This window comes from Garra rufa, chromosome 22, assembly GCF_049309525.1.
Source record: "Garra rufa chromosome 22, GarRuf1.0, whole genome shotgun sequence".
NCBI classification, from domain to species: domain Eukaryota; kingdom Metazoa; phylum Chordata; class Actinopteri; order Cypriniformes; family Cyprinidae; genus Garra; species Garra rufa.
In genome coordinates this window covers 12478396-12504114 of record NC_133382.1, presented here as the reverse complement: position 1 = coordinate 12504114, position 25719 = coordinate 12478396, and positions in this window count along the sequence as shown.

Below are 25719 nucleotides of genomic sequence, written 5' to 3'. Positions count from 1 at the left end.
TATTGTCACATTGCAGCTGGCAGATAGCATATTTTTTTTCTCTGAGCTTGCCCTGCAAATCAGCAATGGTAGCATCTTGTCCATCGTTTATCCCTTGTGCCCGAATTGTCCTCCTTCGGGTTTTATTGCGGTGTTTTAAACGTTTGTGCATTTTTTGTAGTTTTGTTAGTTTTCCTTTAACATCACAAAGTTCCTTCACTATGGCTAGTTTGGAGTATCTGGAATGAATTTCAGCAATTTTTAACCCTTTTTTTGCTAATGATGCATCTTTCCGTTTTAGAAGTTGTCTTAGATGTTTTACTTGCACAACCTGTAGTGCTTGTGCCTTCAATTTAGCTCTTAATTTTTTCACTTTGTTCAAGTGATTTTGCTTCATCTCAGCTCTTTGTCTTGCAACAAAAGCTAATGTCTGTTGCATCTTAAGTTTCCTTGGTGTCAACAAACCCTTTCGCTGTAAGGAACATATAGATAGTGGTGTGTCAGGGGTGCCTGGTACCTTGGACTTCGTTGTTCTCATCGGTGTTGTTGGACTTTCACTCGATGTTGATTGAACATCTGGTGTGTGTAATGTGTAATCTGAATCAGTGGGTCCAACATCTCCAGTGGAAGGCAGACTTGGGTCATCATGCATTTCAACACCATGGGGAGGCTGACCATTGTTCAGATCAAAGGGTCCTAAGGCTGGGTTGGGAACAACATCAGTGATGGAAGGAAGGCTTCTTGCTTGATAAGAGAACTCAGTGGAAGACGTAGTAGGACTGGGATCCTCAGACATCACTACATCAGCTTGAACATCAGGCATGTCAGGGACTGCTGTGAATTTTACAAAATCTTCAAGGCATATCTGTAAAAAAATCAAATGGAGGCAATTATTTTTTTTATTATAATGCATTGATGATAACACTGTCATATTCCTTTAATATAGTACTCAATTTATATGATTAATATTATTAGAGACTTCAGGCAATTAACAGTTACATATACTGCTACAGTTATTGAAGAAAAAACTATACATGGGGTCATGCTTACCTTTGTGTAGCTGTCCATGTCTGACTGACGAGAGAGGTGGTGCTCATATTTCTGCACTCTCTTTGCCAAATGTCTTATGTGATGGGGATTGAGTGTACAGTGGAGCATTTCTTCGATAGCTTTCACAGTTTGGGCTGGAGACTTATCGGCAACATGATAATGTAACAGCAGATGTCCATTCTTTAGTTGATCATGTGTAGATGGCAGCTGACTGAAATTTTGGTAACACTTTCTATGAAGCCCCTATTTATAACACATTATAAGGGCATTTCTAAGGCATTATAATAAATGCATAATGCATTATAAGAAACCTTATAATATGTTATACCATCTCATGAATAATCATAACAACAATTATAATACATTATAATACTTGAGTTTTTGAGGTTATAACTCTTAAGATTATGATCATTTATAACACACAATGAACGGCATATTAAATCTTCTTAATTTATAATGGACTATATCATATTACATTTATTTTTTTACATTATATTACGTTTTATTTTGATGGTCCCCTAAGTCTATTGACTATAAGCTTAAACTTTCAAACTACATGCCAACTAACACTCCTTAGAGTATTAGTAGGCTTAGGTTATGGATGGGCTAGGTAGAATGTTCATGTACTTGCAAAGTTACTTATAATATAACATAATAGTTTGTCTTTTGGGGAAACATCGAAATGTAGTGTTAGCATATATTCAGCATAATAATAATTACTGCTAGCTGACATGCAGTTGCAGAGTTACTTATCAAAATCTCTCTGAAGGGTACCATCAAAATCATCAAACTGTTCATATTACACATTTATCTAAACTGATACCTGATCTTAGGGTTCTTTGGGAAATATTATTATAATTACTTATAAGTGGTCTTTGTATGCTTTAAGTAAAGTGACATGAGAAACATGGCAAGATATGAGACTTATAATATGTTATAACTATGAGGAGGTAATCATTCTCTTAAAAGCTATAACCACAAAAAAGTAAAAATTATAATACATTAAAACTGTTCTTATGAATACTCATGAGATGATATAACATATTATAAGGTTTTTTATAATGCATTATGCATTCATTATAATGCCTTAAGAATACCCTTATAATGTATTATAAATACGGGCTTCATAGAAAGTGTTACCGAAATTTTCCTCCAAAAACAACCGGCCCCTTCCTGGCTCTAGCTTCTCTGGACAATTTTTTTTTTTCTTTTGACCTTTGGCATTTTTGCTGAATACACCAGAAAAAAAATGTTTAAGTGGAAGACACTTCATTTTTTTTTTTTTTTTCTTGAGAAAAATTAACATGCATCTACTGTTACGTGTTAGGCTACCTGATATTTATCCAAATGAATCAATATTGAATCAAGATCGGAATCAAATCAGAAGATTTGAATTGAAATCGTGAAATTTGGGTCAAGCAGTAATAAAAACAGTAGCAAATAAGTCCATGTTGTAACATGTTGTTGTCACTAAAAACTAAACCAAATGTTTTGACTATCACAATACACTTATAGCAAAAATGATGGACTGAGTTTAGACATAACTGTTACATCCTGCTTAAATGTCCCTGCTTGTCTGGACAGAATGTTCAAAATATCTTATTTTCATGAGCATACAAATGTTCTTATTTATTGTTCTATTTATTTTATACTATTGTACTATTGAGAAAACAACAAGTTTGCAGTAATGTTAACTTACTTACTCACTTAAGTAACTATCTTCTACTACTACTACTACATTATCTGCAATGAGAATAGCTTCATCTAACAAAACAACTTTTATAGCTTTGTTATCTGACAGTGACACAAGATAAATTTCGTGGCAAACTTATATGACAGTATGGCTGCTTCACATTCTTTTTTTTTCACATTTAGCAGAATTTGCGGGTGGTAAAACTCCCGTGGTCGTCGTTCAAATTCATTGAAATTTCGTTCACTTGTAGTTTAGCAATTAAACTAAATGTCTATTACAATTTCAATGTTTTTACTCACCTTCAGCAAAAACGACGACGATTTTACGAGCAACACACTTTGGCGCGCTCAGAAGGCCAGTAGTTCAACAGAAAAGAAGGTGACTGAAAACGAGAAGGTATCTATGGTCCTTCCGGTGGTGTTATCAATGAAAACCCGGAAATTCCGCCATCAACAAAACATCAGAAGCTTTTTTTTATGCAACACCGCACGTCGCCTGAGGAAATCCGAATTTGCTTTGAGCGGAACCAAGATTGCAGCCGCGACGGCGGAGATAGTCGCGTACCTAATTTAATGCACACAAAATGCCTGCCGTTGACTTACTTAGTCACTATGCATTGGTTTTGTCGTCATGTTTGGTGAGATAGCTAACCTGATTTTCGTGGGGCTTTAAAGAAAAAAAAGATTTGCGACCCACCGCTAGTTCTGCCGCTTGTCTGAGGAGCAACATAATTTAATGTAACTTACTATGTCAGGATTGTAGCTTACAATGTTAAGGCACGCCGTCATGTTAAACAAGTAACCTAGCTGCCTTTGTCGTCATGTTCATCACAATCTGTATTGTAAAAGCGCTAACGTTATATAAATAAAGGTGACATGACTTTAAGCAAGCTAGCTGGCTTCTTGCCTCGTTATCATACGTAAACATGCCGTATAACTTAGGGAAATGATCATTTGACCTTTATTCATTTTTTTTTTTGCAGCAACCATGTCTGTGTCCTTAAAGGAACTCTGTCAGATGGTCAATGTGCCATATGATCAGGCAAGGGCTCTAGAGAGTGAGAGCTCTGATGGAGAGAGTGAGAGCTTTGATGGAGAGAGTGTAGAGAGAGAGGAAGCAACAATGGAGGATACAGTGGTGGAGGATGCAGTGGTGCATGCTGGTAGAGTGAATTTCTGAGAGATAATCATGATTTCACATGCCAAAATTTATGAGTTTTATGCAGATGGATTTCACAACAATAGACATTTGTTTAAAAAAATATTCACACTAATTGTACCATGTGTTTGAAAAGATTTATCTGGTGGTCTGGAGGGAGAGGAGGCCTCGCTGCTGGCTCCAGAGCAGGTGCAGTTTGACACGGGTAGGTTAGATGCTTTTCTACAATTCATTAAAGAGTTAACACTGTTGACAATGTATAAAGATGTAACTCATTCATGCACGTTTGGTTTGTGTGTGTATTTTGAAGTTTTCCATGGTGGAAGGGAAGAGGACTCTAATGCAGAGGAAGGTGCACCACCAAGGAAAAGACTGAGAGCTGAAAAAACCTGGAAGAAAGTGATCTTATATATCGATATGTGCGTGTTGTTACATTGCCGTCATATTGACTGTTAATCTGTTAAACTATGATATCAGTTAAGATATCAGATATTTTTATAGTTTTGATATCAGATATCAATCATATTTATTATTTATGCATTTATGTAATATCTACTTTTTACTAGGCTTATTAATAGACTTATACATGTGCATTGAAGTTTTTAAATGTATCTGATATAATACTTGAATTAAATTGAATGGTTTGGATACCACCATTAAATTATTGTTTTTATTATTATTTTATTGACTTAGCTTTTATTTTTATTATTATTTTACTGTTCAGCTGTTTGGCCTACTTCTAGACTATGCCTCTCTTGGCACTGTGCATGTAAAATAGTAGCAAGTTTTTATTTATGGGAGAAAAAGAGCTGTCTAATGGCGCCAAGTAAGCCTATCTTTGGATAACTGTTTTTTAAACAATAACGAGTGAAAATAGTTAGTTTAGATACATTTGAGTAGGCCTGTTTTGTTAAAAATCGATAGCTGTAATGCTTACGTGCAGAATGAAGCCTGTGAGCCATGAAGGTAAGTTTGCATGCAGATTAGGATAATTTCTGTCTATTAGACAGCCTAGTCACCTCATCGTTTTTTTGTATTTCATTACTTATAGTTCTTAAACCCTTAAAATAGAGTTTAGGAAGATGTATGTTACCACAGTTATTAATTTTTGTAACTACTGAAGCCTTTTCTCGTCAAAAGGCTCAACGCGACCGCCGACTTTGCGTGCAGATTAAATTCCGCCAATTAGACAGCCTGTTTAACGTTTTATTTTGGTATTGCATTACTCATATAGCTCTTAAACGTTTAAAATAGAGTTTAGGAATATGTATGTAACCACAATCATTAGCTTTGAATAGCTCTTAAAGCCTTATCTCTTGTCAAAAGGCTCAACGCGACCGCAGACTTTGATAAACACAGCTGACAGCAGTGACGTCTGTGTCCGTTCCATTCTAATCAATGACAGCGTAACCGCGTATCTCCCTGCTTTCAAGTCATAAATCTCGTATCTCCATTTAAACATGATTATGGGGAAATGTTGTGTTAATGTTGGTACACAACAGTATATGATAGCAATATAAGGTATAATACCAACTTTAACGATACAATGTTTAATAACTCAAAAAATATGCAGTTTTTTTTATTTCCTGAAAAATATTGGTTTTGGAGATTCCGAGGATTCCGCCCGACAGCGACTATATATATATATATATATATATATATATATAATGTCAATATCAGTTCCCTTCCGGAGGGAACTCTACGCTGTGTCCTGGTGGACACTATGGGAACTGCCTTCAGCATGACCGGTTCTGAAACAAGCTATAGAACAACGACAGTGAACTTGACACTGGCCGGCGCCAGCCTATGACATCATCAACAGGCGCCTGAGAGCACATTACCATCTTTTTGTCTTCAGAGTCCTCTGTTCTAAACGAGTGAGTACAGCGATGCCTAGAGAGAAACTGTTTAGGAAGTGTGCGGATCCGTGTCAGAGAAATCTGACACCTGATGACGCACACGACCTCTGTGTGGTGTGTTTAGGCGCAGAGCACGCGCGCTCTGCTCTAGAAGGAGCCATCTGAATTGTTCGGCACATCCGTCGAGGCGGTGGTCGAGAAGTTCAGAGAGGCGAAGGCGCGCTCGGCGGCTTTTAAATCATGCATCCCTCGCCGGTCCACGCCCCCACCTGAACACCGGGGAAAACCAGGCCCGTCCTGGTCCAAGGGCCAGAGACGAGGCCAGGCTGCCAGTGTGGCCACTCGGGGCCCTCCCCCCGGGAGGAGTCGGTCCCAGAGGAGGCGTGATGCGCGGCATAGGAGAGGGGATCTAAGGGAGACGATCCAGCGCCGGCGTGGCGGCAGGCCTGGATCGGGTACCTAGAGTCTCCTCTCCGGTTCCCCTCACGTCCGTTCGGCTACCTGCCCCTCCTTTTTCCCCCTCGCCAAAGACTCTGGGGCTGGGCCGATGATAAGATTGATACTCAATCTGATGGCCCGGTATGTGAACAGTAAAGACACTTTAATAAAATATTCAAATATGTATGTGTATGTTTTCTTTTGTCTACCAGCTCCGCTTGGGTGATTGTTATTGCAGTTTTCGAGCTCCTCTTGAGTTCTACTGCCACCAAGTGCCGAGTGTAGCCAGGTCTCCCCTCGTTTTATAAAAGAAAACAGTGTGTAGAGACCTCCACTCGTAGAAATCCCCTCTTGGGTTAAAGCGTTGTCAGGTTTGAAACCTCCGTTAGAGTAAGCTTGGTATAGACATGATCCAACATACATATACATACGAGAATATGTAATAAAAACCCTCTTGAGTGTTGTTAAGCTGCTTCAAGCGAAAGAAAAAAAAAATCGCTCTGCTGAAGCCTCCGCTCGCTCAAACCCTGCTAAGAGTAATATTCTTTTTGCATGAGTGTAGTCAGGTACCTTCCCTGTGTATATTCATATACACACATCGTCACCTTAGAATTATAAGGTTCTATCTGCGTTCCGAGTGGTTTTGAGATATTGAGCTTCAAAGTTTTTGCATTCTATATAGCAAAAACGATATGGGGAACAAGTCTCTTTCCTACATGAGAATGACAGAGACTCTAAATGTATTCTAAATGTACAATATCAAAATCCTCTCAAATTTTTAAATGGGGATTTTGGGAACAGGTCAAATGCAGATAGAACCTTCTAATTCTAAAAAGTCGTTTTCTGCTTGGAATTATAAGGTTCTATCTCGCAAAACATTAATTAAAGCAACAATTTTCAAGAAATAAAAGTAGTTTACTTACAATTTGTTTTAGAACATAAATTACTGTTGTAACAATGTGTCAACATGTATGAGAAAGGTCAATTTAATGCTTTCTTTATCACATTTATTTTATTTATAGGACAAATATTTTTTTTCTTAAGTTAGGCATAAAAAGCAGTGCTGAATATTTTGTCAAGAGCAGATGTTAATTTTATGATTATAGTAGGTAGGCTAATTAAAGACATTATTGCAGAAACAGTTTAAAAAAAAAAAGCAGCTACTCTAATCCATCTGACCGGGACTTTATTTCACTAAAAGCCATATTCAATCATATTCGAATATGACTATCGTTTTCAATATCTTTAATAGTAACAGTTTGATCGCTGTTGACCACATTCACCATCAAACGACAGTGACACTTATATTTCATTATGTACTTTACATTATGCATTTGCTCTGCAGTAAAACCATTCAAGCCAGTTGCAGATACTATTGTTTGTTTTATGCCGGTAATATAATGCCGGTAGCGGTAATTATGAGTAAAAAAAATCAGGCCATCATTATGTTTTAAACAGTGCCACTTTGAGGATTAAATGTGAATTGCACTTATTAATTCTAAAGACGTGTAATTACTGTTGTTTTACGTGTAATATTTCCTGCTGTTATGGAGCAGTCCGGGTGACATGACAAAGAAAGTTGATTCTGATTGGTCCTCTTGTTTGCATTCGAAGTGCTGATTGGCTCACAGATAGAATCTTATAGAGCCAAATTATAGTTCGACTTTGTAGATAGAACCTTTTTCTTTTCTAAATAAAAAGTCCTAAAATGTACACAACTTTTAAAAAAAAACATCACATAATGTAAATAAGTTGTCACAGAATAAGAATATGTGAATAACTCAATTTTGACAAAAATGTCAGATAGAACCTTATAATTCCAAGGTGACGACATGTGAGACCTCCACTCCTAGGAGTTTGTGTGTTAGGGTGAACAGAGCGTCGTCAAGGCTCCCTCTCTGAGAGAGAGATGTTTTACTGAAGCCTCCGCTCTCTTTAAAAAAAGCCCCACTTTTAAGTAGAAATCTTATATATTTGGCTGTTAGGCCCCATTCTGGGCCTCGCTAAATTATTTTCTGGTATTGTGACTAAAACCCAATCTGCCAGAATTGAGTGTAGCAGGCCTTTTCCTAGAAGGCCTCCTCTCTGTGAAGTCCTCTGTAAAGAGAGACATATAAAGATAATACTTCTTAGCGTTGAATGTAGCCAGGTCATTCTTAGACCTCCATTCATGAGAGCTTTTATTGGTTTGAGTGTCGCCAGGCTCCCTCTGTGTGAGGTATTTCTGTTAAGCCTCCACTCTCCAGAAATACAGGCCGAAACACAATATTGCAGCTCTACTTTTCTGTATATGAGCCCTTTTCGTGGACCTGTCACTACAAGCGTTGAGTGTAGTTAGGCCTCCCTTCCTCGAGAGGGTGTGCATACCAAGGCCTCCACTCGATAGAGCTTCCTCAGCTGAGCGTCGTCAGGCTTTGTTGCGCTCGAGAGAGCCTGTAACCATTAAAGCCGCCCTCGCTGAAAGCTCCGCTTCCGGGTTCTGCTATCGCCCGGGAATAATATAGGTGTCTTCCTCGCTAAACGCTTAGAGCACCTCCTCAAATCCACGTTAGTGGTGATTACTCACGCAAGTTGTTTTGAGCATTCCCTAAAATCCACGTGAGTGGTAAGTGCACTACTTAGGCACTTCACTAAAATCCATACTTATGGTAAGGTTCCCTGCCGTAAAGGCAGGGTCCTTTCTGAAATCCTTTACGGTTGGACCACGCAGGGAAATCCTCCGTGCCCATTTTCGAGTTGGTTTTCAAAACCCTTAAGTTTTTTCAACTCCTTTGATAAGCACAGTGTAATAGGTCTCCTCTCTGTGACAGCCACAGTACTGAGACCTTCACTCTCACAGTTATAGCAGCTAGCAGGCCGATGGGTGCCTCGCTGACTATTTTTTTGGGGGAGTGCTGTCTTCCACTCACCAAAAAACTAGTGTTGCAGGCTTCTCTCTCTAGAGATGCAGTCTCGGAGCCTCCACTACACAGAGCTAGGTGATAAATGCTATTTTTCATTATTTGCTCTACTGTGAGTATTTGCCATTTCTTTGAGCGTCGAGTGTAGTCAGGCCTCCCCTCGCTTAGAGCGTTTCACTTTGAGGCCTCCACTCTGAAGAGTTTCCCTAAGGAGAGCGTCGTAGGCCTCCTCTCGCTTTAGAGAGTCTTTCTGCTGAAGCCTCCCCTCTCCAGAAGCTCCGCTTTCAGGCTTTGCTATCGCCTAGACACTGCAGTCTGGTGATCCTCTCGCTATGCTCTGGGCACCTACTTAAAACCACATTTGTGGTGTTTACTCACGCAAGTCCTTGAGCACTCCTTAAAATCCACATGGTGGTAAAGGTCTCCCCCGACTGGCGGGTCCTTTTCTAAATCCTTTACGGTGTGGGCCACGCAGGTAAACCTCCGTTCCCATTTCTTGAGTTGGTTTCGTACAAAACCTTTTAGTTTTTCCAACTCCAATCCAGATAGCACTGCTAGCAGGATTGAGTGTTGACGCCTCTTCCGGCCTCCACTCTCCAGAAGAGCTCCACGAAGGTAATTCTGTCGCACAGGCTATTCAGCCTCGCGGATTACCTTCAGGGTTAGAGTGTAGATAGGTCATGAGACCTCCACTCTCAGAGTTCTTCTTTGCTAAGCACGGAAGTGTGTCAGGCTTCCTCTCTTGAAAGCCTCCACTCTCCAGACTCCACTCAGGTAGTACTGTCGCATAGGCTATTCAGCCTCGATGAACACCTGTAGTGTTGAAGTGTAGTAGGTCATGGGACCTCCACTCTTAGAGTCCTTTTTCTGCTCGCAGAACATTGCCACCAGACTCCACTTAGGTACTGTCGCATAGGCTATTCAGCCTCGCTGATTACCATCAGTGTTGAAGTGTAGTTAGGTCATCAGACCTCCACTCTTAGAGTCTTCCTTCTATGAAGTGTTGTTAGGCTTCTTCTCAGAAGCCTCCACTCTCTAGACTCACTCAGAGTCCTTCGTTGCCTCCAGAGATTCACTAGAAGTAGGCAGTCCGACTGCACAGGCTATTCAGCCTCGCGGACTACCTCTAGTATTGGGTGTAGATAGGTCACAGACCTCCATCCTTAGAGTCGTCCTCTGCTGGGTGCAGAGTGGTACCAGGCTTCTTCTTACCAAAGCCGCCACTTTTCAGAAACTCAACTCAGGTAGTTCTGCTGTACAGGCTATTCAGCCTCACTGACTACCCTCAGTGTTGAAGTGTAGATGGGTCACGAGACCCCCACTCTTAGAGTTTTCCTTTGCAAGACACAGAGTGCTTTTTTGGCTTCCTTTGAAGCAGTCACTCCTCTGAAACTCCTTGTAGGTAGTTCTGCTGCACAGGCTACTCAGCCTCACTGACTACCTCCAGGTTTTGAGTGTAGAGGTGTCACGGCACCTCCATTCTTAGAGTTGCTCTCTGGAAGGCGCAGAGTGTTGCCAGGCTTCCTTTCGTTGAAGCCTCCACTCCTCAGAAAATCTCCACTTAGACAGGCCTGCTGCACAGGCTATTCAGCCTCACAGACCATCGTCAGTGTCAAGTGTAGTTAGGTCATGAGACCTCCACTCTGAAGATTCCCTCTGAGCAGAAGCTCCACTCTGGTAGTTTTTGTTGCACAGGCTATTCAGCCTCACTGAATACCCCCAGTGTCGAGTATAGCACCTATACCTGTTAGCACTGAATGTTGTCAGGTCCCTAGAGCAGACATTCGCTCTGCTGAGACCTCCATTCCCTAAAACTCCGCCCATTATGTCAAAGGGCGTTTATGAGCTCCAACACTTAGAGAGCTAAGTGTAGTAGGCTCCCTCTAGGCCTCCACGCTTGAGAGTTACGTGCACAGGTAGCCGAGCTAGCCGTGACAGGCTGGGCCCCAGCGACTCTCGCTGAAGCAGGGGTGATGTTCCTTCTTGACTCCTCATTCAGTCAATTTGATCACTTATCTCTCGGCATGGCAGCGTTAGTATAAACGTTCCCATAGTGTCCACCAGGACGCAGCGTAGAGTTCCCTCCGGAAGGGAACGTCTGGGTTACGTATGTAACCCCTGTTCCCTGAGGACAGGGAACGAGACGCTGCGTCTCGGGGCCATGCCTCGGGCCCTGCACATACCTCCGTCTGACAAAAAGATGGTAATGTGCTCTCAGGCACCTGCTTTTATACTAGCAGGCGCCTGTTGATGATGTCATAGGCTGGCGCCGGCCAGTGTCAAGTTCACTGTCGTTGTTCTATAGCTTGTTTCAGAACCGGTCATGCTGAAGGCAGTTCCCATAGTGTCCACCAGGACGCAGCGTCTCGTTCCCTGTCCTCAGGGAACAGGGGTTACATACGTAACCCAGACGTTTATTTCCATTTAAATCCATTTAAACAAAACTCAGTTTTAATGGTTAAATTATTATGTTTGTTGTTGTTGTTGTGGATTTGTTTGTTTGTTTATTTATTTATTTATTTATTTAAAAGCCTAATTAATTGTGTTTTACAGTTTTATTTTTACAAAATTGTTTTCCATTACTTTTTTAGATTCCATTTTAATGGTTCCATTCAATTTTAATAATCAAAAGCATCTCCAATTAATTGATTTTATTAAAAATAAATTGTTCTCAAGTAAAATTTTAAATTTTTTTTTTTTTTTTGGTGGGAAATTAGTTGTTTATTAGTTGTTTGATAAATTAGTCGATAGATTAATCAATATAAAAATAGTCGTTAGTGGCAGCCCTACTAGGATTCGGAAAATGTACCTCCAGAAACGTTTTCGCAAGATGCAAAATACGTAACAAATACAGTCGTGGCCAAAAGTTTTGAGAATTACATAAATGTTGGAAATTGGAAAAGTTGCTGCTTAAGTTTTTATAATAGCAATTTGCATATACTCCAGAATGTTATGAAGAGTGATCAGATGAATTGCATAGTCCTTCTTTGCCATGAAAATTACCTTAATCCCGAAAAAAAAAAATTCCACTGCATTTCATTGCTGTCATTAAAGGACCTGCTGAGATCATTTCAGTTATCAACTTGTTAACTCAGGTGAGAATGTTGACGAGCACAGGGCTGGAGATCATTATGTCAGGCTGATTGGGTTAGAATGGCAGACTTGACATGTTAAAAGGAGGGTGATGCTTGAAATCATTGTTCTTCCATTGTTAACCATGGTGACCTGCAAAGAAACGCGTGCAGCTATCATTGTGTTGCATAAAAATGGCTTCACAGGCAAGGATATTGTGGTTACTAAGATTGCACCTTAATCAACAATTTATAGGATCATCAAGAACTTCAAGGAAAGAGGTTCAATTCTTGTTAAGAAGGCTTCAGGGCGTCCAAGAAAGTCCAGCAAGTGCCAGGATCGTCTCCTAAAGAGGATTCAGCTGCGGGATCGGAGTGCCACCATTGCAGAGCTTGCTCAGGAATGGCAGCAGGCAGATGTGAGTGCATCTGCACGCATAGTGAGGCGAAGACTTTTGGAAGATGGCCTGGTGTCAAGAAGGGCAGCAAAGAAGCCACTTCTCTCCAAAAAAAAAAAAAACCCATCAGGGACAGATTGATCTTCTGCAAAAAGTATGGCGAATGGACTGTTGAGGTCTGGGGCAAAGTCATATTCTCCGATGAAGCCTCTTTCCGATTGTTTGGGGCATCTGGAAAAAGGCTTGTCCGGAGAAGAAAAGGTGAGCGCTACCATCAGTCCTGTGCCATGCCAACAGTAAAGCATCCTGAGACCATTCATGTGTGGGGTTGCTTCTCATCCAAGGGAGTGGGCTCACTCACAATTTTGCCCAAAAACACAGCCATGAATAAAGAATGGTACCAAAACACCCTCCAACAGCAACTTCTTCCAACAATCCAACAACAGTTTGGTGAAGAACAATGCATTTTCCAGCACGATGGAGCACCGTGCCATAAGGCAAAAGTGATAACTAAGTGGCTCGGGGACCAAAACGTTGAAATTTTGGGTCCATGGCCTGGAAACTCCCAAGATCTTAATCCCATTGAGAACTTGTGGTCAATCCTCAAGAGGCGGGTGGACAAACAAAAACCCACTAATTCTGACAAACTCCAAGAAGTGATTATGAAAGAATGGGTTGCTATCAGTCATGATTTGGCCCAGAAGTTGATTGAGAGCATGCCCAGTCAAATTGCAGAGGTCCTGAAAAAGAAGGGCCAACACTGCAAATACTGACTCTTTGCATAAATGTCATGTAATTGTCGATAAAAGCCTTTGAAACGTATGAAGTGCTTGTAATTATATTTCAGTACATCACAGAAACAACTGAAACAAAGATCTAAAAGCAGTTTAGCAGCAAACTTTGTGAAAACTAATATTTGTGTCATTCTCAAAAGTTTTGGCCACGACTGTACATACCAATAAGTACATATTACTGCAGTTTTCAATAGAAATGAACACTAGAGGCATTAAAACACAGAGCACTTGTTTTCGTTTTTATATACAGTAATGATAACAGCTCCATGTGTTTCGTTTTCCAGATGTAACAAGCTTGCTCAGTAGCTCAGCCGGCATGAAATTGGACTTAGGATGCGGATACAGCGGGACTTGACAGAAGGTCTTCACTATGACTAATCACAACTTTTCGAAGTTTTCAGAAAGGTACAATTCTTTATCAACATGATCTATCACACTTGATGTAATTGGTCAGACTTATTAGTCTGACAAATTGTAACAGGTGAGATAGATCACGTGTTGTTTGCCTGACCTTAGGGTTGAAACTTTGTGATTTTATTAAACTTTTGAGAGCAGCAGTGACAGTGTGCCGATTTTTGTTTATCGATAGTGAAGAGTTTGATGTGATCGAGCACCTGCTCAAAGTTTTTGGACTTTCTTCATTACTAGATAGAAGGTGCCATGAGCGTAAACAAACAATGGCTAGCAAACAGCATATTTTGCTCTGCCCTGAAAGAAAACCTGACAGTGGACACAAATCTGAATTGCATGAAGAGGTCAGTATGAACTGTCAAAGAGAACTGAGGTAAAATAGTGTTTATTTAACCTTTTTTCATTCTGTTGGATAGTCTCTTAAGGAAACCTCATACTACCTCCACAAACATTTTCTCCATTGTAAAATTCCACCTAGCAAGACCAATACCATTGTCTCTTTTATTTCAGCTTGTTTGAAAGCATGTGCAAAGATGCTTCTATCCTCCTACTGGCCAGTGTCACAGATATGACTGTCGTGGCTGCAGTGGTGGACGAAGTACACAAATCCAGTACTTGAGTAAAAGTACTCCTTTTTTAGTTTTACTCAAGTGAAAGTACAAAAGTACTTGATTTTTATGTACTTAAAAAAGTTTTAAAAATATATGTATTTTGTATTAGCATATATTTATGTAAATAACCACTAGCCTACATGGGGTCAAGACATATTTTTGTTGTTGATATGGACTATGTTGACGAAAGTGATGTAGTAATGTTCACTCTGAAGCTTACACTGCGATATACCTGATAGACAACAGATTTGACCATCTCATTTTCACCTGTACACTCTTAAAAATCAAGGTGATTCACAATGCCATTGAAGAACCTTCAATGTCTAAATGGTTCCATAAAGAACCTTTAACATCTGAAGAACCTTTCTGTTTCACAAAAGGTTATTTGTGGCAAATAAGGTTCTTCAGATTATAAAAAGGTTTGTGGAACCAAAAAAATGGTTCTTCTATGGCATCGCTTGAAGAACCTTTTGAAGCACCTTTATTTTTAAGAATATAAGAAAAAAAAAGTGTTTTAAAGCTTGTTGTTTTGCAGAACATCACAGTTATATGTTATAGAGAGAATAAGGCTGGAAGTTAGGAAGAACATTTTAAGGAAAATATAATTATGTTTTCATAATATTTTTTTTTCTTCTTAAACCTTGTCTGTGGTGTAAAAACACCCCTGGCCAAATGCCCCCAGAGGGCATCACTTCCCACTTTGATAATTGCTGTAGTTACCGTGTTCTGAACATCACATCCTTTCTTTTTAGCTCAAATGTAATCTGTGGTTGAAAAAAAATATTTGCACTTTATATCTAAAAATGACCTCAACTTAGCACCAGCAATTTTGTTAGCTAGACAGTTAGCATCAGCTAACAATATTTACTTATTTTCAGTATGGTTATGAATAAACATTTATATCTGTCTACTTGGCTAGTTGATCCAAACAATATAAAAATTGATACCGTTGATAAACAATATAAAACAGACGTCACATAGGGCTAAATGCGTAGCATTTTAATAAAACTGCTAACGTTGCAGCAGCAGGGAATATGAACGTGCGTGAGTTATTTTATTTAATCTGTGTTATTTTGATGTTTCGTTTTTTTGACCTAAAACTAAAGGTGCGTTCACACCAGATGCGAATGGCGCATTAAGCGCGAGTGATTTACATGTTAAGTCAATGCAAAGACGCGATAGACCTTCCTGTGGCGCTATTCGCGCGAATGAGGCGGTGTAACGTGCGAGTTGAAAAATCTGAACTTTGGCGAAAATTTGCGCCGCGTTAACCAATCAGGAGTTTGCTCTAGTAGTGACGAAGGCAGAAATCCGAAACAGTAATGGAGGACAAAATCATCGCTGCTGTCTGTGGATACTCGGAGCTGTACCATACATCTTTGTACTTTATAGAAACAGGAATAAAAAAGATCTTGCTTGTAAGAAAGTGAGTGAGGAGGTCGGACAATCTGGTAAGTTGTAAAAAACAGTCTTTACTCAATTTGAGCTACATATATATATATATACATATATACATATATATATATATATATATATATACTGAGACTACAAGCAAGTTGTTTGCACATGTTATTGCTGTGGCACGAAATGCAGCTGGAGGGCAGGAAGTGATTTTTCTCCATAGAAATCACTAGCAGAAACTCCAAATGCCTATGTTTTGCGTTGTTTATGGATGCTTAAATCAGTCAAACCGAGAAACCACAAGGAGCTCTTATCATGTATGAAAAATTTGCTGTTCATAAGGGGGGAAAGGCAAGAAATTGACTGAAAAGCACAGGAAAAAGTGGCTTGTAAACCTCCATCTGTGGTCAGGAGGAGAGTCGGATAATGCTTGTGTGTGTGCAAATGGTTAAGAAAAGATAATAATATGTTAAGATATTAATAAAGAAATATATAAATAGATACAGGGTGAGACAGTGAGAATTCATTCAGTGCTAATTGCCACGCGTAGACAATGTAAAATATTATATTTGTAATTTCGAGAGCTTCACTGATTATAATGGAACATTGTGATTTTTTTTGTGACTATATGGAAGCACTATTTGCTCACTTACTACGCTATAATCAGTTCAGAATTTCAATAAAGGTTTTGCTTTACGTGCGTGACTGAAAAAAGCAGAACGGATGAGATGGAGGAAAGTCTGTACTGTACTGGTTTTGACACTATTACAAGAGAAAGGTATAAACAGAAAATCACAACATATGTTGGATGTGATCCTTATATAACTAATTTGAAATAGTTGCCTGCCATCGAGGCAGTGAATAGTAACTAAGCCTGATTGCAAACGAACTATTTCAGAAATGATTTCCACATTTAAATAAAGGATTCAGGATGTATGTCACTCCTGAAACTACTGCTGTAAAGGGTTTTTGGCTGTTGGTCCTGTAAGCAGCGCGTAATGAGAGCCAATATCGCTTCCATAGTCACTAAAAAGATGTCACTCACTTCAATTTATCGCAATCTCACAAGGTTCCGTTGTAATCAATCACAAATATAATATCTTATTTACATCGTGCCTACGTGTGGCATTTAGCGCATTCTCACTGTCTCTATTTCTTTATACCTTAATATTATTATATCTTTTATTAACCATTCACACACACAAGCATTATCCGACTCTCGTCCTGCACTTTTCCCTGCGTTTTTCAGTCAATTTCTTGCATTTTCCTCCTTATTTTCATACACGATACGAAATGAAATTTCTAGGTTTGACCAACTTCCATAAACAACTCAAAACATAGACATTTTGAGTTTCTGCTAGTGATTCCTATAGAGAAAAATCACTTCCTGCCCTCCAGCTGCATTTTGCGCGTCATCAGAATCACGTGATTGCAAAAAAACTATTTGTAAATGAATTATTTGGTGCGATTTGCGAACCAATTTAACAGGTTTATTGAAAAGAATCAGTTTGTTCATGAATCAGACACCGCTTCTGCATCTCAGAGCATGTGATATAAGGAGTAACAATATTTTTTATGAAATGTAGTGAAGTAAAAAGTATGATCTTATGCTTTGGAATGTACTGAAGTAAAAGTTATCTAAAATAAAACTACTCCAGTAAAGTACAGATACTTAAAAAATTTACTTAAAGGGGTCATTGGATGCCCATTTTCCACAAGTTCATACGATTCTTTAGGGTCTTAATAAAAAAAAGTCTCTAATTTATTAACTTTGGTTAAAAATTCTCAGTAGTAGTGTAAAAAAAAAACACCCTTTTACTTTGTTAAAATCAGCTCTGCAAAATATCAGCTCATTTTATTGCATGGGCCCTTTAAATGCAAATGAGCTCTGCTCACCCCGCTCCTCTCTGCTGTGGGATTATAAGATGTAATGTTTATCCGCATTTAGCCACGTTTATCGGCGAAACTTGCTGACAAGCACATTATTAACAAAGGCCATTTGCAAAGATGCATAAAAAAACCCTTATACTCACTTCTGCTGTGGGTGAAGCTGCATCACGAATGATTCACACGAACATAGAAGCATATGTCGATCGAGATCGGCGATTTCCTTTTAAAAACGAAAGTAACATTGTCCTCTGCCTCTTAAGCGGCTCAGATGTCGGGAGTAAATGACTACTGCTATGTTCGTTATTACATCCAACAACAGAACACCTCAATTAGAGTCTTCCTCTGCACCTGGTGGCGATTGTATTTGGACTGTTTCAGCTCGGTGAGGGCGAGTCTAAGGTAAGGCGCTCATGTCAATCAACTGTGTTTTGTCACACTGACAAGAAGCTGAGAATGAGCTGATTTTAAAAAGGGGATATTAGTTTTAAAGATTAAAAAATACCACTGGAGGGATTTTTTATCATTGTAGGGCGGTTGTGTACACAAACTGCCAACACACATTAATGTTCAACAACATGTAAAAGTTAGTTTTGCATCCGATGACCCCTTTAAGTACAGTAACCAAGTAAAAAGCATGTTGTACTGATAAATGTTTAGTTAGTATAGTTTACTTACTTTAGGTTTACTCTTGACTTAGTATTGCTACTCACTGAATCCCACAGTGCATTGCGACATGAATAAATTATGCAATTGCTTTGTTTTACTGTTTTTATTTTCCAATTTTATTTGCTGTCTTGTGTCAGTAGTAGCACAACAAAAAGAGCAAATAAAATGGTTATTGTTACAATTAATAAAAAATAAATAAATAAATTGTTACCATTGTTGTGATTCGGGTGCTGAATGTTAAAGTCTGTGTGTGACTAAAGCATATTAATGCAAATATTAAAGGACTGTATCAACCCAATTAAAAACTTTTCAAGGTGTTTATAAAGAACAACAAAATAGAAAAGGATCATTAGTAAAAAAAAAATATATATATATATATATATATATATATATATATACTGTATATATATATATATATATATATATATATATATATCATTAGTAATATATATATACTATATATAGTATATATTTATAATGATTTAATTAGAAGATAGATCGCATTCTAAAAGCAATCTACTTATTATTCTCTTGAAATCAAATAACTCTTATGCATTGCTGCATCATTAGGAAGAAAGTTATAATAAAGTAAACAAAAAAAGTTTCCAACCAAAGGGAACATTAATCACTATAATGATAAGTTTATTTTCATTTCATTTATGTGATGTTCTCTCAAATATTTCAGTTGTATTGAAAGTTCAACATTCAAGATGACTTTGGGAAACTAGTGAAAGAAAGATAACTGAAGACATGGAGGAAATGAGTGAAAAATCTATTTTCTAGAATTGCCCCACCTCAAAAACGTTTCTTTTCTTCTTCTTCTGTTGTTATTTTTCACATTACCAACATATTAGTGCACTGCTGCCTGTGACTGGTTTATTAATGTTGTTGGTTCCTTTGTGGCTACTTGAATATTTTAAGTAAGCGTTACTAGAAGCAGTAAGTAAATTGTTTTACTTGTCTTGAAAGTAGCTGTAGCTTAATAAAACCTAGTAAGTATAGCAACTAAGTAAAGATAACTAACTATATCTAAGTAGGTAAACTATGGATTTTACAGTGGAAACGATATACAGTAGTTGAAATAATTGCATTAATATAAATTTAACTTAACATGTTCATTTAGTACATTCAGCCAATCAGTGTTGTAATTACATCATTCTTCAGTGGCTCCAGAGTGTTACAGTACTTGGCATTTATTACTCAAAACAAAAACAACAACAAAATATGTAAAGGTGGCAGCATGAGCCAATTGAGCAACTGCCATTGATATAGATTCCAACAGAAGCTTTCTCAGGCTGGATATTGGGTGTGTGGTTTGAAGTTAACAAAAAAAAGAGAAAATTATCAAAATGTGAAAAAAGAGCTTGAAATTGCTTAAAGCACCTCTAAGAAAACAAAACAATAAGTAAATGAGTAAATATAATGGGGTTTTAATCAGTATTTGGATGACTTTTTAATGTAGACGTAAATCAATTTTACCCTTGTCTGTACATTATGAATTATACATTACATATATATACGTTTTGAATCGAACACCCCAGGAGACTGGCCTCTTGACATCATTTCAAAAGATAGTTAATGTTTATGGGCACAACGCTGTTGGTCTGAAGTGAGAGCACGAGCACTCTTGTTACCCTGGTGACTAGAGATTTCCCATGCACCCTGTAGAGATGAGAGGAGACATAAAAAAAAGAGAATATGCGCGTAGAGATTGCTGTGGAAATCTTGATGCCTCTCAGCTTAGTCCATTAGTACATCAGCAAAACTCATAACAAAAGCACCTCACCTGACAGTTTATTTGTTTTGTTTTACCTCACATAAACTCCCACAGATCTGGGGTTTAGGGTTGCTTTTAAACTAATTTCAGGTGAGCCAAATCTAAAGAACAACATACTAGATTAAGTACTCTTAACATTTAGCCTGGATTTTTGAATGTCAGTAATAATAATAATCATAATGGTAACACTTTATTTTAGGAAAATATTCTCACTATTAACTAGTTGCTTATTATCATGCATATTACTAGCATATTAGCTGTTTATTAGTACTTACAAAGCACATATTAATGCTTTATTGTGTGCATGATCATATTTTAGATCCCTTAATCCACCCCATACCTAAATTTAACAACTAATTTACTAACTATTAATAAGCAGCAAATAAGGTTATTGTTTAGGAAAAACTCTTAATAGTGAATATGTGTTCCCTATTCTAAAGTGTTACCCTAAATTTATAGCCAAAAGACAATTTCTGTATAGACACACACTTTTAAACCATTATTGCCCTGGAAAAAAGTTTCAGTTTAGTGAGCACATCTAAAATCTATAGCAAGTCACATTGCAGTATATCAACAAGTTCATACTCCCAAGGTGCCAAAAGCTGAAACATGGCCAAGCGTCTTGTGCATCACTATTAAGACTGTAAAAGTACCCATCGATATAACTAACTAACAAAAAATAAATAAAATAAAAATAAGAAAAGCATTCATTTTAATTGCATGTCTTATGCAATTAAGACATGCATATATAATTATATATATATATATATATATAATTATATATATATATATACAGGTGCTGGTCATATATTTAGAATATCTTCAAAAAGTTGATTTCACTAATACCATTCAAGAAGTGAAACTTGTATAATGTATACATGCATTCCACACAGACTGATATATTCCAAGTGTTTATTTCTTTTAATTTTGATGATTATAACTGACAACTAATGAAAACCCCAATTCAGTATCTCAGAAAATTAGAATATTGTGAAAAGGTTCAGTATTGAAGACACCTGGTGCCACGCTCTAATCAGCTAATTAACTCAAAACACCTGCAAAGGCCTTTAAATTGTTTCTCAGTCTAGTTCTGTAGGCTATACAATCATGGGGAAGACTGCTGATTTGACAGTTGTCCAAAAGACGACCATTGACACCTTGCACAAGGAGGGCAAGAAACAAAAGGTCATTGCAAAAGAGGCTGGCTGTTCACAGAGCTCTGTGTCCAAGCACATTAATAGAGAGGCGAAGGGAAGGAAAATATGTGGTAGAAAAAAGTGTACAAGCAATAGTGATAACCGCACCCTGGAGAGAATTGTGAAACAAAACCCATTCAAAAATGTGGGGGAGATTCACAAAGAGTGGACTGCAGCTGGAGTCAGTGCTGCAAGAACCACTACGCACAGACGTATGCAAGACATGGGTTTCAGCTGTCGCATTTCTTGTGTTAAGCCACTCTTGAACAACAGACAGCGTCAGAAGCATCTCGACAAAAAAAAGGACTGCACTGCTGCTGAGTGGTCCAAAGTTATGTTCTCTGATGAAAGTAAATTTTGCCATGTCATCTGCCAGAAAATCTATGGGGTATTGTGAAGAGGAAGATGCGATATGCCAGACCAAACAATGCAGAAGAGCTGAAGGCCACTATCAGAGCAGCCTGGGCTCCCAAAACACCTGAGCAGTGCCACAGACTGATCGACTCCATGCCTGTGACGGGAAATAATAATAGGAAGCAAGTGCAGTGTTAACAAACAGGTTTATTAAATGAAAGATGAGGTGAACAGGAACTCCGTGGTGGGTGATGTCTCTCGGCTGGGTGGTGCAAGGGCTAGATGGTTGGTGATGATGTGGCGTGGTAGTCCCGTGGTGATGGCGTGATTCCAGGTGAAGATCCAACGAAGAAACACAAACATCCAGCACGAACAACCGACACGAACGAAGACAGAACCAACAATAACATCCAAAGTCCAGTGTAACTATCAGACAGGGGAAGAGAGAATAGGGTGAGTATTTATAGCCGGAGGTAATGAGTGACACCTGGTGCGGGACTGATCAGCAGCATGACGTACTACATAAACAAACACACAGATCACGAGACATGAGAACACAGCGGATGCGTGAACCGTGACAGTACCCCCTCTCCTAGGAACGTCTCCTGACGTTCCCAGACTCCTTTACCTGCTGATTGTAGTCATCAATAAGGGAGTGATCCAGGATGTCTCTGGCAGGTACCCAACTTCTCTCCTCCGGACCGTAACCTTCCCAGTCCACCAAGTACTGAAATCCGCGTCCCCTCCGCCTAGAGTCCAGAATACGATTAACCAAATAGGTTGGTTCCCCGTCTACGAGTCGCGGCGGGGGAGGAACCGGGGCTGGCGGATTAATACGTGCAAAAAACACGGGTTTAATTTTTGATACATGGAAAACGGGATGAATTCTCCTGTACACTGGAGGAAGGTTGAGGCTGACTGCCACCGGACTAATGATTTTGGTGACAGAAAACGGGCCAATAAATTTGGGAGCAAGTTTGTTAGACATGGATCGGAGAGGAATGTTTTTAGTAGAAAGCCACACTTTAGAATCGACGACGTATACAGGAGGCCTAGACCGGTGGCGATCGGCTTTGGCCTTGGTACACGCTCCCACCTGGAGTAGAGTCTCACGGGCTCTAGTTCAGGTGCGATGGCACCTCTGGACGAAGGCGTGAGCGGAGGGGACCGCGACTTCGGATTCCAGACTGGGAAAAATTGTTGGCTGGTACCCTATACTACATTCAAATGGGGATAGGCCCGTGGATGATACTGGTAAGGAATTGTGGGCGTACTCCACCATAGAAAGTTGTTGGCTCCAGGAGGAAGGATTTCTAGAGACCATACATTGCACCGCTCTCTCCAAATCTTGGTTGGCTCTCTCAGTTTGCCCATTGCTTTGAGGATGGAACCCCGAAGAGAGACTAACAGATGCCCCCAAAAGCTCACAAAATTCTCGCCAAAATTTGGACACAAACTGAGGTCCTCTGTCAGAGACCACGTCTGTCGGGAGGCCATGTAACCGAAAGACGTGGTCAACGACTGCCAAAGCTGTCTCCTTGGCTGAGGGTAATTTGGGCAAGGGAATAAAATGAACCGCCTTCGAGAACCGGTACACCATGGTCAAAACTACCATGTGACCCTGGGAGGGTGGGAGGGCGGTGACAAAATCTAGAGCGATGTGGGACCAGGGACTCGAAGGGATCGGCAGCAGTTGTAGGAGCCCATCAGGGGGTCTGTTAGAAGTCTTACCAGTGGCGCAAACTGAGCAAGCCAAAACAAAACTGTGAACTTCACAAGCCATGAGTGGCCACCAAAATCATTGCTTGACCAAACGCATGGTGTGATTAACTCCTGGATGACAAGCCACATTGGAACAATGTCCCCACTGAATAACTTCGGACCGTAAGCCCTCTGGCACAAACAAACGGTTCGGTGGGCAACCGACCGGAGGCGTTACCCCTAGTAAGGCTGTTTTAACCTTCGATTCGACCTCCCAAGTGAGGGCAGAGACAATAAGTGTCTCGGGAAAAATACCCTCGGGAGTGGACGGGCGATCGGAACGGTCAAAAATGCGTGACAAAGAATCGGGTTTGACGTTTTTGGAACCCGGGCGGTACGAAAGTGTAAAGTCAAAGCATCCGAAAAAAAGTGTCCACCGAGCCTGCCTAGAGTTCAATCTTTTAGCAGTTCTAATATATTCTAGGTTCTTATGATCGGTCCATACAATAAAAGGTACCCCCGACCCTTCTAACCAGTGGCGCCATTCCTCCAATGCTAGCTTGACTGCCAACAACTCTCTGTTACCAATATCATAATTTGCTTCGGCTGGCGACATATGGTGTGAGAAAAACGCGCAGGGATGCACCTTGTCGTCTGTGGGTGAACGCTGTGAAAGCACCACACCTACCCCCACCTCTGACGCATCGACCTCCACCACGAACTGACGTGATGGATCAGGGGTGACCAGAATGGGAGCCGAAACAAAGCAGCTTTTGAGGTTGGCAAACGCAGCTTCGGCTGCGTCTGACCACCTGAACGCCGTTCTGGGGGAGGTCAAGGCAGTCAGAGGCGAGGCTAGTTGGCTGCAGTGCAGTGATGATCATGGTTGTACCATCTTAGCCTAACCGGGAGGAGCGTGGAGGTCGAGCTGGATGAGGTCTTCTTAGCGGAGATCCCACCCGACAGTAGCCTCAAACTTACTGTCGGGCTGGCCCTTTTAGCGGGCAGCTAAAGGCGAAGTGCCCCGCTGCCCCACAGTACAAACAAAGGCCTTGGGATCTCCGCCTCTCCTTCTCCTCCCGAGTAAGCCGAGCTCGACCCACCTGCATGGGCTCGTGATCGTCGAGTGGGCTGACCGCGTCTCTGCCGCTGGCTCGAGATGGATTTCCCTCCCCAGGGGGGAGCCGAGCGGGTAACCACCGCCGCTCGGCTCGGGAGAGTCAAGAGTCTACCCGCAGTGCCAGATCGATGAGGCCGTTGAGATTGGCGGGTAGATCCAGGGCGTAGATCTCCTTCTGGACGCGATCAGCCAGCCCATGCAGGAACATATCCTACTGCGCCTCCTCGTTCCACTGACACTCCGCCACCAGGGTGCGGAAGTCGATGGAATAGTCCGAGACGGATCTCTCCCCCTGCCTGAGATCCGCCAAAACACCCTTTTCATCTCGGCGGAGAGTGTCGAGAACGAGGCACAACACGGATCCTGGTTCTCCCACACCGCCGTTCCCCAGAGTGCTGCCCTCCCCGTCAACAGGGTGAGCGCGAACGCCACCTTGCTTTCCTCACTAGGAAATGTGCGAGGTTGGAGCGAGAAATGCATGGAACATCTAGTGAGGAAAGCTCGGCAGAAGTTCGGCTCACCACTGTAGAGCTCCGGAAGGGGAAGGCGGGGCTCCGGCTGAGGAGCTACCCCGGATGGTCCAAGAGGGGCGGGAGGGGTGGGCGGTGTGGGTGGTGTGAGTGGCGCAGCGGGAAGTTGCATCTGTTGCATCCGCTGGGTCAGCTCGGACACCTGCACCACAAGAGCACGGATGGCCTGTCCTGACTCACTGCTGCTTCCATAAGTGGTCTGATAGTTCTGTGAAGGGTAATAATAATAGGAAGCAAGTGCAGTGTCAACAAACAGGTTTATTAAATGAAAGATGAGGTGAATAGGATCTCCGTGGTGGTGATGTCTCTCGGCTGGGTGGTGCAAGGGCTAGATGGTTGGTGATGATGTGGCGTGGTAGTCCCGTGGTGATGGCGTGATTCCAGGTGAAGATCCAACGAAGAAACACAAACATCCAGCACGAACAACCGACACGAACGAAGACAGAACCAACAATAACATCCAACGTCCAGTGTAACTATCAGACAGGGGAAGAGAGAATGGGGTGAGTATTTATAGCCGGAGGTAATGAGTGACACCTGGTGCGGGACTGACCAGCAGCTGTGCTGAATGAGCATGACGTACTACATAAACAAACACACAGATCACGAGACTTGAGAACACAGCGGATGCGTGAACCGTGACGATGCCACGCCGCATTGCTGCATTAATTCAGGCAAAAGGAGCCCCAACTAAATATTGACTGCTGTACATGCTCATACTT